The following is a 15,209-nucleotide window of genomic DNA, read 5'->3' on the forward strand; positions in this document are numbered from 1 at the left end:
AAGCCATGCGTGTCGTATGAGGCGACTAAAATGCTGGGAGCAATGGGCTGGTAACCCCTTCTCCTGTAGACATTTACTAAAAAAGAGAAGAAGAAAAACATTATAAAACTGGGATGCTTAAATGTGCGTGGATGTAGTGCGGATGACAAGAAACAGATGATTGCTGATGTTATGAATGAAAAGAAGTTGGATGTCCTGGCCCTAAGCGAAACAAAGCTGAATGGGGTAGGGGAGTTTCGGTGGGGGGAAATAAATAGGATTGAATCTGGAGTATCTGAGAGAGTTAGAGCAAAGGAAGGGATAGCAGTAATGTTAAATGATCAGTTATGGAAGGAGAAAAGAGAATATGAATGTGTAAATTCAAGAATTATGTGGATTAAAGTAAAGGTTGGATGCGAGAAGTGGGTCATAATAAGCGTGTATGCACCTGGAGAAGAGAGGAATGCAGAGGAGAGAGAGAGATTTTGGGAGATGTTAAGTGAATGTATAGGAGCCTTTGAACCAAGTGAGAGAGTAATTGTGGTAGGGGACCTGAATGCTAAAGTAGGAGAAACTTTTAGAGAGGGTGTGGTAGGTAAGTTTGGGGTGCCAGGTGTAAATGATAATGTGAGCCCTTTGATTGAACTTTGTATAGATAGGGGTTTAGTTATAGGTAATACATATTTTAAGAAAAAGAGGATAAATAAGTATACAAGATATGATGTAGGGCGAAATGACAGTAGTTTGTTGGATTATGTATTGGTAGATAAAAGACTGTTGAGTAGACTTCAGGATGTACATGTTTATAGAGGGGCCACAGATATATCAGATCACTTTCTAGTTGTAGCTACACTGAGAGTAAAAGGTAGATGGGATACAAGGAGAATAGAAGCATCAGGGAAGAAAGAGGTGAAGGTTTATAAACTGAAAGAGGAGGCAGTTAGGGTAAGATATAAACAGCTATTGGAGGATAGATGGGCTAATGAGAGCATAGGCAATGGGGTCGAAGAGGTATGGGGTAGGTTTAAAAATGTAGTGTTAGAGTGTTCAGCAGAAGTTTGTGGTTACAGGAAAGTGGGTGCAGGAGGGAAGAGGGGCGATTGGTGGAATGATGATGTGAAGAGAGTAGTAAGGGAGAAAAAGTTAGCATATGAGAAGTTTTTACAAAGTAGAAGTGATGCAAGGAGGGAAGAGTATATGGAGAAAAAGAGAGAGGTTAAGAGAGTCGTGAAGCAATGTAAAAAGAGAGCAAATGAGAGAGTGGGTGAGATGTTATCAACAAATTTTGTTGAAAATAAGAAAAAGTTTTGGAGTGAGATTAACAAGTTAAGAAAGCCTAGAGAACAAATGGATTTGTCAGTTAAAAATAGGAGAGGAGAGTTATTAAATGGAGAGTTAGAGGTATTGGGAAGATGGAGGGAATATTTTGAAAAATTGTTAAATGTTGATGAAGATAGGGAAGCTGTGATTTCGTGTATAGGGCAAGGCGGAATAACGTCTTGTAGGAGTGAGGAAGAGCCAGTTGTGAGTGTGGGGGAAGTTCGTGAGGCAGTAGGTAAAATGAAAAGGGGTAAGGCAGCTGGGATTGATGGGATAAAGATAGAAATGTTAAAAGCAGGTGGGGATATAGTTTTGGAGTGGTTGGTGCAATTATTTAATAAATGTATGGAAGAGGGTAAGGTACCTAGGGATTGGAAGAGAGCATGCATAGTTCCTTTGTATAAAAGCAAAGGGGATAAAAGAGAGTGCAAAAATTATAGGGGGATAAGTCTGTTGAATATACCTGGCAAAGTGTATGGTAGAGTTATTATTGAAAGAATTAAGAGTAAGACGGAGAATAGGATAGCAGATGAACAAGGAGGCTTTAGGAAAGGTAGGGGGTGTGTGGACCAGGTGTTTACAGTGAAACATATAAGTGAACAGTATTTAGATAAGGCTAAAGAGGTCTTTGTGGCATTTATGGATTTGGAAAAGGCGTATGACAGGGTGGATAGGGGGGCAATGTAGCAGATGTTGCAGGTGTATGGTGTAGGAGGTAGGTTACTGAAAGCAGTGAAGAGTTTTTACGAGGATAGTGAGGCTCAAGTTAGAGTATGTAGGAAAGAGGGAAATTATTTCCCAGTAAAAGTAGGCCTTAGACAAGGATGTGTGATGTCACCGTGGTTGTTTAATATATTTATAGATGGGGTTGTAAGAGAAGTAAATGCGAGGGTCTTGGCAAGAGGCGTGGAGTTAAAAGATAAAGAATCACACATAAAGTGGGAGTTGTCTCAGTTGCTCTTTGCTGATGACACTGTGCTCTTGGGAGATTCTGAAGAGAAGTTGCAGAGATTGGTGGATGAATTTGGTAGGGTGTGCAAAAGAAGAAAATTGAAAGTGAATACAAGAAAGAGTAAGGTTATGAGGATAACAAAAAGATTAGGTGATGAAAGATTGAATATCAGATTGGAGGGAGAGAGTATGGAGGAGGTGAATGTATTCAGATATTTGGGAGTGGACGTGTCAGCGGATGGGTCTATGAAAGATGAGGTGAATCATAGAATTGATGAGGGAAAAAGGGTGAGTGGTGCGCTTAGGAGTCTGTGGAGACAAAGAACTTTGTCCTTGGAGGCAAAGAGGGGAATGTATGAGAGTATAGTTTTACCAACGCTCTTATATGGGTGTGAAGCATGGGTGATGAATGTTGCAGCAAGGAGAAGGCTGGAGGCAGTGGAGATGTCATGTCTGAGAGCAATGTGTGGTGTGAATATAATGCAGAGAATTCGTAGTTTGGAAGTTAGGAGGGGGTGCGGGATTACCAAAACTGTTGTCCAGAGGGCTGAGGAAGGGTTGTTGAGGTGGTTCGGACATGTGGAGAGAATGGAGCGAAACAGAATAACTTCAAGAGTGTATCAGTCTGTAGTGGAAGGAAGGCGGGGTAGGGGTCGGCCTAGGAAAGGTTGGAGGGAGGGGGTAAAGGAGGTTTTGTGTGCGAGGGGCTTGGACTTCCAGCAGGCATGCGTGAGCGTGTTTGATAGGAGTGAATGGAGACAAATGGTTTTTAATACTTGACATGCTGTTGGAGTGTGAGCAAAGTAACATTTATGAAGGGGTTCAGGGAAACCGGCAGGCCGGACTTGAGTCCTGGAGATGGGAAGTACAGTGCCTGCACTCTGAAGGAGGGGTGTTAATGTTACAGTTTAAAAACTGTAGTGTAAAGCACCCTTCTGGCAAGACAGTGATGGAGTAAATGATGGTGAAAGTTTTTCTTTTTCGGGCCACCCTGCCTTGGTGGGAATCGGCCAGTGTGATAATAAAAAAAATAATAAAATAATATATATATATATATATATATATATATATATATATATACAGTGCTAGTCACGGGTTTAGAGCAGGTCGCTCCTGCCTGTCTCAGCTACTGGACCACTATGACAAGGTCCTGGATGCTTTAGAGGATAAACAAAATACAGATGTAGTATACACAAACTTTGCGAAGGCTATCGACATGTAGGACCATGGTGTGATAGCACACAAAATGCGGGATAAAGGAATAACGGGAAAAGTTAGTAGATAGATCTACTACTTCCTGACAAATAGAACACAAAGAGTAATAGTAAACAGAGTAAAGTCCCAGACAGCCACAGTAAAAAGCTCTGTTACACAAGGCACAGTACTATCTCCCATTCTATTCTTCATCCTCATTTCTGACATAGACAGAGATGTAAGCCATAGCTCCGTGTCTTCCTTTGCGGATGACACCCAGATTACCATGACAGTGACCTCCATCGAAGACACTGCGAGACTCCAAGTGGACATCAACCAAATCTTCGAATGGGCCACTCAAAACAATATGAAGTTCAACGAGGAAAAATTTCAACTACTCAGATATGGAAAACTTGAAGAAATTAAAAATGTGTCAGGGTATACCACAAATTCTAACCATACAATAGAGCGGAAAAGTAATGTGAAGGACCTGGGAGTGATAATGTCAGAAGATCTCGACTTCAAAGACCACAACAATGTATCTACCTCATCCACTAGGAAAATGATAGGATGGATAATGAGAACCTTCAAAACTAGGGATGCCAAGCCCATGATGATTCTCTTCAAATCGCTTGTAATCTTTAGGCTGGAATACTGCTGTACACTAACGGGCCCCTTCAAGGCTGGCGACATTGCAGACCTGGAGAGTGTACAAAGAACTTTCACGGCACACATAAGTACGATAAGGCACCTAAACTACTGGGAACAGTTGAAGGCCCTTCATCTTTATCCCCTCGAACACAGGCGAGAGAGATACATGATAATATACACATGGAAGGTCCTGGAGGGATTGGTACCAAACCTGCACACGAAAATCACTCCGTATGAAAGCAGAAGACTAGGCTCCTAGGAGATGCAACATTCCCCCAATGAAAAGCAGGGGCGCCACGAGTACACTGAGAGACAACACAATCAGTGTCCGGGGCCCAAGACTGTTCAGTTGCTTCCCAGCATACATAAGGGGGATTACCAATAGACCCCTGGCTGTTTTCAAGACGGCACTGGACAGGCACCTAAAGTCAGTACCTAACCAACTGGGATGTGGTTCGTATGTGAACGGGTTTATTGGTAATGCTGCAAGCGGGGAGTAAATGATACGCTTTCGGAGGCTTCTTACTTTATTTGCAAAGTCGTGGTGGGTACACAGGCTTGTGTGTTGTGCCCATGGCCCAGGAGGGCCATCCCACGAGAGGAGAGAGCTACTAGGCCTTGTGTCTTCCTGCTAGGCCACAGTGTGGGTGAGAGCGTGTGGGCCCAGCATCCCACTGACCTGGAGCAGGCCCAGAGGGCAGCATCTGAGTGGCATGAAATATGAATTAAGCTGGCAGACAGCATAGGCTGTCTGTGCAGACAGTACAGGCTGTCTACATACGCTCGGCCACCTACCGCGCGTCGTCCCGACGTGACAGTACTGATGGCAAAAAAAACTCGATCTCTCTCTCGTTGGAACAGGGCAGAGAACACAAATTAAAAACATATATATACATATGGACATGGAAAAAAAAACTTCCTACAGGGAGGGAAGAAAAAAACATGTGGGGTGTGCTAAACATCGTGGTCAAAGGCAGTGAGCGTCGAAGGGCATCACTGCATGCTTTCCTGCGTCTAGACAGATACTGCAACACAGGAGACATCGCTGTGGCTGAACTGTGACGTAACAGGGTACGGTCTCCTCTGGAATGGTGAAGCAGTCATTGTAGGAGTTGCTGCAGGTTTTCACTCAACCTGGGGCACGAGATGCTGGTGCCCTCGAGTGAGGCGTCGTCAAAACTTGGCAACTGGGTAGGACTTCTGGCAAGCAACTCAGGAGGACACTTCTCGACTGGTACTGTCACTGGGCTGTCACTGCTGGTGAGTGTGGAGCAAGTCGTGGCAGAGATGACTGGGCGAAACATCTGGGAGTCGTAACATCATACACCAGACTGCAGTGAGCGAGCTAGCAGTCAAAGTGACATCATCTTTGTGCAGGAGCTCACTGAAGCTTGTGACACTAGGCTGACACAGCGCCTGCCAACAGGGCTAACTGCGGCTTGACGAGTGTCATTCTCTCGGCAGTTGGAGTTATAGAAGAGGTTAGTCTAAGCATCCCCAGACTTGTTTCTCTACACATAACTGCACTCTGAAGGTCTGGAGGTGAAGTGAAACAAATCCCAATGGGAATTGTAGCAGGTACAATTCTGCAGAACATCTATGAGCGATGAGCATAAGAACTTTCTGTACAAGGGGGCTCAAACGCTCAGGGGCTGACTTATATCAGCCGTCAAACGCACTGGTCACACCGGGTGACTTAACACAGTGGTGCTACTCAGGGGTCTGGCTCAAGACCACAGGACACATGGAAAACTTTACACACACCCGCGGTACATGCGGTACAACATGGCTTAACTAGCAAATGATACTTTTCTGTGCACAGAATTGACACTAAGCCATACACTAACATGTGAGAACACTGAGTGAGAGGAATTAATTAACACACGACATATATCTTCTCTCAATCTTCTCTACAATACTGAAATATTTACTGAAACACTCAATGTGACATCATGTGATGTCAGGCGTGATGTCATGAGGTGACGTCAGCAGCACTGTGACGTCAGCAGACATCGTGGCGTCATGAAGTCGGGCAGCAGCATCGGTGACATCAATGTGATGCAGGCAGCAGACCACAGCATGAGGCCTGGGACATCTGGCTTGGTAACCCACGTAGCTTGTAGATCCACGTGACGTTGCCCACACCCTACGTGGCGTCAGAATCCACGTGGTGTCGTGATCTACATGGTGTGCTGATCCACGGGATATGCTGATCCACGTGGCTTCGTGATCAACATGGCATGCTGATCCACGTGGCTTGCTGATCTACATGGCTTATTGATCTACGTGGCATGCTGATACGCATGGCTTGCTGATCCACATGGCTTCAAGTGGCCTCGGGCACTCGGATACACAGCACTGGCAAAGAATTCACACAAAAAACAGCAAAAAACACAGCAGAGGGAGTGAGTAGTGGTGAGTAGTGGTAGACGGGTGAGCCTGAGTAGGGCGAGCATGGGCGAGGCGAGGAGCGGCCACTTCCTCCTCCTCCTCCTCCTCTCCCACCCACAAACACAGGGAGACACACTGGACACAGAAATCACCACAAAACTCACCTCTGGCTTGCTGAAATAGCTGTGCTGAGCTGAACAACAGCAGAACATACAAGTGACGCTGAACTTGAGAAACAGCATGGGACGCTGTATCGTGGGGTCACTGGGATGCCACTTACAATTCTCGAAGAAATTCGACAAATTTCAGCTAGATCCTGCTTGTACCTGTGTCTGGATGCTCAAACGTGCAGACTCGACATCAGGATAACTTGTTGAGAGACGGATGCTGCTTGTATAGGGTGATAGTGTGAAGATGACTTCATACCTCCTCCTTCCTCTCTCCGGGCAAACACAACTGCTGCGACCACCGCTTTACACCATTCATAACGTGATTATTTGGTAGAGCTGAAAGCGGGTGGTTAATGATATGTCTTCCTGAGGCTTCTTTGTTTATTTGGAAATGTAGCGGTGGTACACAGGCTTGTGTGTTGTGCCCATGGCCCAGGAGGGCCATCCCACGAGAGGGAGAACTAGTAGGCCTTCTGTTTTGCTGCTAGGCCACTGTGTGAGTGAGCGAGTGTGGGCCCAGCATCCCACTGACCTGGAGCAGGCCCAGAGGGCAGCACCTGAGTGGTGCAAAATATGAACTAAGCTGGTAGACAGCATAGGCTGTCTGTGCAGACAGTGCAGGCTGTCTACACGTATGTCAGCTTTCGTGCAGTCAGCAGTAACAGCCTGGTTGATCAGACCCTGATCAACCATGAGGTCTGGTCTCAGACCGGGCCGCGGGGGCGTTGACCCCCAAAACCCTCTCCAGGTAAGCTCCAGGCATAATGTCGCCCCTCCCCCACACACGTACCAAAACAAACATATACCATGAAAGATTATAATATATATATTTGCACACTTACTGAGGTTTTAATACTTGGTGCTGCGTCCTTTATACTTCATCACGCCCCTCAGCCATGTAGGAAGACTCTCACACAAATTCTTAGGGGTTTGGGGTGGTATATTATTCCATACCTCTGGGCCTGTACACATGTCCCCCACAGTTACAGGTGATGGTGAAGGTTGCTTCATCACTCCAAAGTACTTCAGACCACTGTTGAGGATTCCATTGAAGATATTTCTTTGCATAATCCAGCCTATGTTTCCTCTGTGGCTTGGAGAGGATCGGATTCTTAATCTGGCGGTGACTACTGTAGCCCAGTTCTGACACACATCTGTTAACAGTTCATACAGATACCTCTGAGAGAAGATGTGGGTTTTTTTCTTTCAATTCTCTAGTAGTTATCTTAGTTGTACTCTCTAACTGCTTCTTTAACACAGTTAAGGTATGAACAGATGTTTTCTTCGAGGGGCCAGGCCGAGGGGCCTGGCTAGCCCTGAAATGCTGCAACCAGTTCCTCACTGAACGCTCACACACACCAACATTCTTCACTGTTTTTTTTCGTCTGGTACCCAGCTTTGTGAAGCCCTATGATTTGAGCTATAGTTTCAGATGTTAAAGACTTCCTTTTACCCACAATCAAACATTACGATGACCTCGTAGCATTACTAAATTCCCTGCATGCCAGTATGTCCATCATTACTCTCACCGAAACCTGGCTAAAGCCTGATACTACAGATGTCTATGCCATTTATGGTTACACAGCCATACACAACTGTAGGCCAGATCAACAAGGGGGTGGCACAGCTATATACTACTCAGACCAACTAGAATGTATCACTAATACTTGCACAGGGGATGAACATGGGTAATATATAATAGCTAAATTCAAATCCAAATACCTACAAAAACCTCTCACAGTGATAAACATCTACAGAGTACCTCAGTCAAACATTAGCCGTTTTAGTGAAAACCTAGGAAGTATGATAACTGATGCACACATGAACAAAGATTACTTGCTACTCTCAGGTGACTTCAATATAAATCTCCTGCAAGACCAGGACCCACACATTACTGAATTCACAAACACAATGAGTAACTGCATGTTGCTACCAACAGTAACAAAACCTACAAGAGTTACAGAGACTAGTGTTTCCCTACTAGACCACATCTGGACCAACACCATATCCCCTTTAAAATCAGGCATAATAACAGATAATACCACATATCACTACCCTACCTTCCTCATCACAAATCTTGGCAAATTACCCCAAGACACTACTATAGTCACTTTCAGACTTCACAATGATGCAGCCATTAATAACTTCACAACAGCAGTGACAAACATTGACTGGCACACTGAGCTAGAAATCTATACAGATATTGACGAATGTATTAATAATTTTCTAAAAAGACCCAATACCTCTATAACAAGCACTGCCCCCCCAAAAAACTAAACAGATGACAGCCAAGAGACTGAACAGTCCCTGGCTAACACCCAGCATCCTCAAATCCATAAATACAAAACACCTATACGAAAAACAGTAGAGAATGGGTCACATAACCAGAGACCAAACAAAACGTTACTCGTCAGTCCTAACCAGCCTGATAAGAAGGGCAAAAAAATTGTATTATGAGAAGAGATTATCCAATTTACGAGGTGATATAAAAAAGACCTGGAAAACCCTATCAGAAATTATAGGAACAAAAAAGATATCACGAAATAGCGAAATTGAATTAAAACCAGATGAACCCCAACTCCCACCAACTGAAACAGCAAACAGACTCAATAATTTCTTCCCCACTATAGGAAAAAACCTTGCCAATAAAATCCCAAGCTCAGATACCCCACCCAATGACTACCTCACTGGCAACTACCCGAACACACTGTTCCTAGCTCCGACTAACCCTACTGAAGTCTCCCTTATTATCAACACACTAAAAAACAAGACAGGAGATTTAAATACCTTACCACCCTTTATATACAAAAAAGCGTCACAAGTAGTATCACCAGTCATTGCAACACTCTTTAACAAATCCATAGAATCCTCCACCTTCCCTACAGTTCTCAAAATAGCAAGGGTCACCCCGATCCATAAAGGAGGAGATCAAACAGACTTGAATAACTATAGGCCAATATCCAATTTACACCCTCTCTCAAAAATCTTCGAAAAATTAATTCATAAACGAATCTATTCTTACCTCATCTCCCACAACATACTCAACCCCTGTCAGTTTGGGTTCAAGCCTAATAAAAATACTAATGATACTATTATACACATGCTAGAACACATATACACTGCAATAGAGAAAAAAGAAGTCCCACTGGGGATTTTCATTGACTTACGTAAAGCTTTTGATACAGTTGACCATGACTTGCTCCATATAAAATTGTCGCACTATGGTATAAGAGGGCACTCCCTCAACTTCCTCAAGTCTTACCTCAGCAACAGAAGCCAATATGTGTACACAAACGGGGCAAACTCTTCCGAACAGTCAATTACAGTTGGTGTCCCTGTGGGACACCAACTGTAATTGACCCTCTTCTCTTTCTCATATATATAAATGACCTACCAAATGCATCGCAACTACTCAAACCCACACTATTTGCAGATGACACTACATACGTCTTCTCTCACCCCAGCCCAGTCACGCTAGCCAATACTGTAAATACCGAATTACAGAAAATATCTACCTGAATGAGTACTAATAAACTTACTCTAAACATTGGCAAAACCTACTTCATTCAGTTTGATAACAGAGCTGCGGACGTCCCTCTTAACATAATGATGAACGAATCATCTATCACAAAACTTACAGAGGGAAAATTCCTAGGAATCCACCTTGAGAATAGACTCAAATTTCAAACACATATACAACAAATTTCCAAAAATATTTCCAAGACCGTAGGCATACTATCGAAGATACGGTACTATGTTCCACAGTCAGCCCTGCTGGCCCTATATCACTCACTTATTTACCCCTATATCACCTATGGAATTTGTGCATGGGACTCAACAACAATAAACCATCTCAGACCATTAATTACCCAACAAAAGGCTGCAGTCAGAATGATAACAAATTCCCACTACAGGCAGCACACTCCACCAATATTCAAAACTCTAAACCTACTCACCATACAAAACATCCATACTTATTATTGCACCTACTACATTCATAGAACACTTAACTCTGATGTTAATCCTCCCCTCAAACGTCTCCTTACCAACCTCAACAGAACACATGACCATATCTTTGATGTTCCTCGTGTCCATCTCACGCTATGCAAAAGCTCAATGCACATAAAAAGCCCTAAAATCTGGAATTCATTACCTGTGAATATAAAAGAAACACTGTTTATAAATTCAAGTATCTTCTCAAAAATCACTTACTCACCCACAACTAAATAAATACTGAATAACTGTATCTCATAAATTGTATCTCATAAATGTTTCTCATTATTGTATTTCATAAATGTCAACCTGTGACTCAATCAAACTTTGTTACTTTTTAATTTCATTACCTAACAGAATACTCCATTCTACTGAATGCTCAGCAACACAGTAAATGACCATATGACCTGTCTTTGTAATACTCATTTGTGCTAAATTGTTATCTGTTTATAATAATGTTTTTACCACTGAATATACCATTGCTTAGTTAATCTTAAGTTAATTTTAAGCCTGCCCATAATGCTCTGTATACAAGGGGCTTCGGCATGCTGCACTATAATAACTGTATTCCTTTGTACTTCACTGTATCATGTTCAAATAAATAAATAAATAAACAAATGTATAACCCCAAAACCAAAGGGAACATAGGACAAGATGGGGCGGATGAGAGACAAAAGTTCAACACTTCCTCTTATCATAGCAGCCATGTCAGTGCTGAGGAGTCACTGTGGAGTGTGCTACCCGGCATAATGCACTGACGAATAAATACCCCCCTGTATGGTAGGCCTTTGATTTTCGTCACGGCTTTATGTCAGGTGAACTCCACGGCATAATGCCGTGACGCCTTCACCAATGTATATCCTTGGGTAGCGAGTACAACATTCAGTTTCGCTGGATGCGCTACTCTTAAGGATTGTTTGGTCCCGTGGGTAAAGGCGTCATGAGTTTTCGCTTACCATGAGGCAGGCCAAAGCAGCATGGGTTTGAGTCCTTGGCTAGTCGCACTTCGTGGGCACAATAACATATAGTAGTGCGGATGACAAGAAACAGATGATTGCTGATGTTATGAATGAAAAGAAGTTGGATGTCCTGGCCCTAAGCGAAACAAAGCTGAAGGGGGTAGGAGAGTTTCAGTGGGGGGAAATAAATGGGATTAAATCTGGAGTATCTGAGAGAGTTAGAGCAAAGGAAGGGGTAGCAGTAATGTTAAATGATCAGTTATGGAAGGAGAAAAGAGAATATGAATGTGTAAATTCAAGAATTATGTGGATTAAAGTAAAGGTTGGATGCGAGAAGTGGGTCATAATAAGCGTGTATGCACCTGGAGAAGAGAGGAATGCAGAGGAGAGAGAGAGATTTTGGGAGATGTTAAGTGAATGTATAGGAGCCTTTGAACCAAGTGAGAGAGTAATTGTGGTAGGGGACTTGAATGCTAAAGTAGGAGAAACTTTTAGAGAGGGTGTGGTAGGTAAGTTTGGGGTGCCAGGTGTAAATGATAATGGGAGCCCTTTGATTGAACTTTGTATAGAAAGGGGTTTAGTTATAGGTAATACATATTTTAAGAAAAAGAGGATAAATAAGTATACACGATATGATGTAGGGCGAAATGACAGTAGTTTGTTGGATTATGTATTGGTAGATAAAAGACTGTTGAGTAGACTTCAGGATGTACATGTTTATAGAGGGGCCACAGATATATCAGATCACTTTCTAGTTGTAGCTACACTGAGAGTAAAAGGTAGATGGGATACAAGGAGAATAGAAGCATCAGGGAAGAGAGAGGTGAAGGTTTATAAACTAAAAGAGGAGGCAGTTAGGGTAAGATATAAACAGCTATTGGAGGATAGATGGGCTAATGAGAGCATAGGCAATGGGGTCGAAGAGGTATGGGGTAGGTTTAAAAATGTAGTGTTAGAGTGTTCAGCAGAAGTTTGTGGTTACAGGAAAGTGGGTGCAGGAGGGAAGAGGAGCGATTGGTGGAATGATGATGTAAAGAGAGTAGTAAGGGAGAAAAAGTTAGCATATGAGAAGTTTTTACAAAGTAGAAGTGATGCAAGGAGGGAAGAGTATATGGAGAAAAAGAGAGAAGTTAAGAGAGTGGTGAAGCAATGTAAAAAGAGAGCAAATGAGAGAGTGGGTGAGATGTTATCAACAAATTTTGTTGAAAATAAGAAAAAGTTTTGGAGTGAGATTAACAAGTTAAGAAAGCCTAGAGAACAAATGGATTTGTCAGTTAAAAATAGGAGAGGAGAGTTATTAAATGGAGAGGTAGAGGTATTGGGAAGATGGAAGGAATATTTTGAGGAATTGTTAAATGTTGATGAAGATAGGGAAGCTGTGATTTCGTGTATAGGGCAAGGAGGAATAACATCTTGTAGGAGTGAGGAAGAGCCAGTTGTGAGTGTGGGGGAAGTTCGTGAGGCAGTAGGTAAAATGAAAGGGGGTAAGGCAGCCGGGATTGATGGGATAAAGATAGAAATGTTAAAAGCAGGTGGGGATATAGTTTTGGAGTGGTTGGTGCAATTATTTAATAAATGTATGGAAGAGGGTAAGGTACCTAGGGATTGGCAGAGAGCATGCATAGTTCCTTTGTATAAAGGCAAAGGGGATAAAAGAGAGTGCAAAAATTATAGGGGGATAAGTCTGTTGAGTGTACCTGGTAAAGTGTATGGTAGAGTTATAATTGAAAGAATTAAGAGTAAGACGGAGAATAGGATAGCAGATGAACAAGGAGGCTTTAGGAAAGGTAGGGGGTGTGTGGACCAGGTGTTTACAGTGAAACATATAAGTGAACAGTATTAGATAAGGCTAAAGAGGTCTTTGTGGCATTTATGGATTTGGAAAAGGCGTATGACAGGGTGGATAGGGGGGCAATGTGGCAGATGTTGCAAGTGTATGGTGTAGGAGGTAGGTTACTGAAAGCAGTGAAGAGTTTTTACGAGGATAGTGAGGCTCAAGTTAGAGTATGTAGGAAAGAGGGAAATTTTTTCCCAGTAAAAGTAGGCCTTAGACAAGGATGTGTGATGTCACCGTGGTTGTTTAATATATTTATAGATGGGGTTGTAAGAGAAGTAAATGCGAGGGTCTTGGCAAGAGGCGTGGAGTTAAAAGATAAAGAATCACACACAAAGTGGGAGTTGTCACAGCTGCTCTTTGCCGATGACACTGTGCTCTTGGGAGATTCTGAAGAGAAGTTGCAGAGATTGGTGGATGAATTTGGTAGGGTGTGCAAAAGAAGAAAATTAAAGGTGAATACAGGAAAGAGTAAGGTTATGAGGATAACAAAAAGATTAGGTGATGAAAGATTGAATATCAGATTGGAGGGAGAGAGTATGGAGGAGGTGAACGTATTCAGATATTTGGGAGTGGACGTGTCAGCGGATGGGTCTATGAAAGATGAGGTGAATCATAGAATTGATGAGGGAAAAAGAGTGAGTGGTGCACTTAGGAGTCTGTGGAGACAAAGAACTTTGTCCTTGGAGGCAAAGAGGGGAATGTATGAGAGTATAGTTTTACCAACGCTCTTATATGGGTGTGAAGCGTGGGTGATGAATGTTGCAGCGAGGAGAAGGCTGGAGGCAGTGGAGATGTCATGTCTGAGGGCAATGTGTGGTGTGAATATAATGCAGAGAATTCGTAGTTTGGAAGTTAGGAGGAGGTGCGGGATTACCAAAACTGTTGTCCAGAGGGCTGAGGAAGGGTTGTTGAGGTGGTTCGGACATGTAGAGAGAATGGAGCGAAACAGAATGACTTCAAGAGTGTATCAGTCTGTAGTGGAAGGAAGGCGGGGTAGGGGTCGGCCTAGGAAGGGTTGGAGGGAGGGGGTAAAGGAGGTTTTGTGTGCGAGGGGCTTGGACTTCCAGCAGGCATGCGTGAGCGTGTTTGATAGGAGTGAATGGAGACAAATGGTTTTTAATACTTGACGTGCTGTTGGAGTGTGAGCAAAGTAACATTTATGAAGGGATTCAGGGAAACCGGCAGGCCGGACTTGAGTCCTGGAGATGGGAAGTACAGTGCCTGCACTCTGAAGGAGGGGTGTTAATGTTGCAGTTTAAAAACTGTAGTGTAAAGCACCCTTCTGGCAAGACAGTGATGGAGTGAATGATGGTGAAAGTTTTTCTTTTTCGGGCCACCCTGCCTTGGTGGGAATCGGCCGGTGTGATAATAAAAAATAATATATATATATATATGTATATATATATATATATATATATATATATATATATATATATATATTAATGAAATCACGAAACAAGTGATTTTGAATAATTAACATTACTGCGGCTAGCCAGGATTCGATCCTTCGAGGACAAAGTACGCATCCCTTTCTCAACTTGACCATCAATTTTGAAGTGAATAGAGGAATGCGTACTTTGTCCTGCTCTCACAGGGCTTTGCATTGTGACACAGGATCGAATCCTGACTAGCCGCAGGTTTGTTAATTATATATATGTATGTATGTATGAATGTACTCACCTATTTGTACTCACCTATTTGTGGTTGCAGGGGTCGAGTCTTAGCTCCTGGCCCCGCCTCTTCACCGGTTGCTACTGGGCCCTC

General features: G+C 43.0%; 1 protein-coding gene across 1 annotated transcript in view; it reads right to left on the reverse strand.

The window, feature by feature from the left end:
* The window catches only part of LOC128701890 (GDP-L-fucose synthase-like), an 81,363-nt gene that overhangs the window by 22,187 nt on the left and 43,967 nt on the right, over positions 1 to 15,209 (reverse strand). The window lies entirely within an intron of this gene.

The sequence above is a fragment of the Cherax quadricarinatus genome, chromosome 69 (assembly GCF_038502225.1).
Source record: "Cherax quadricarinatus isolate ZL_2023a chromosome 69, ASM3850222v1, whole genome shotgun sequence".
NCBI classification, from domain to species: Eukaryota; Metazoa; Arthropoda; class Malacostraca; order Decapoda; family Parastacidae; genus Cherax; species Cherax quadricarinatus.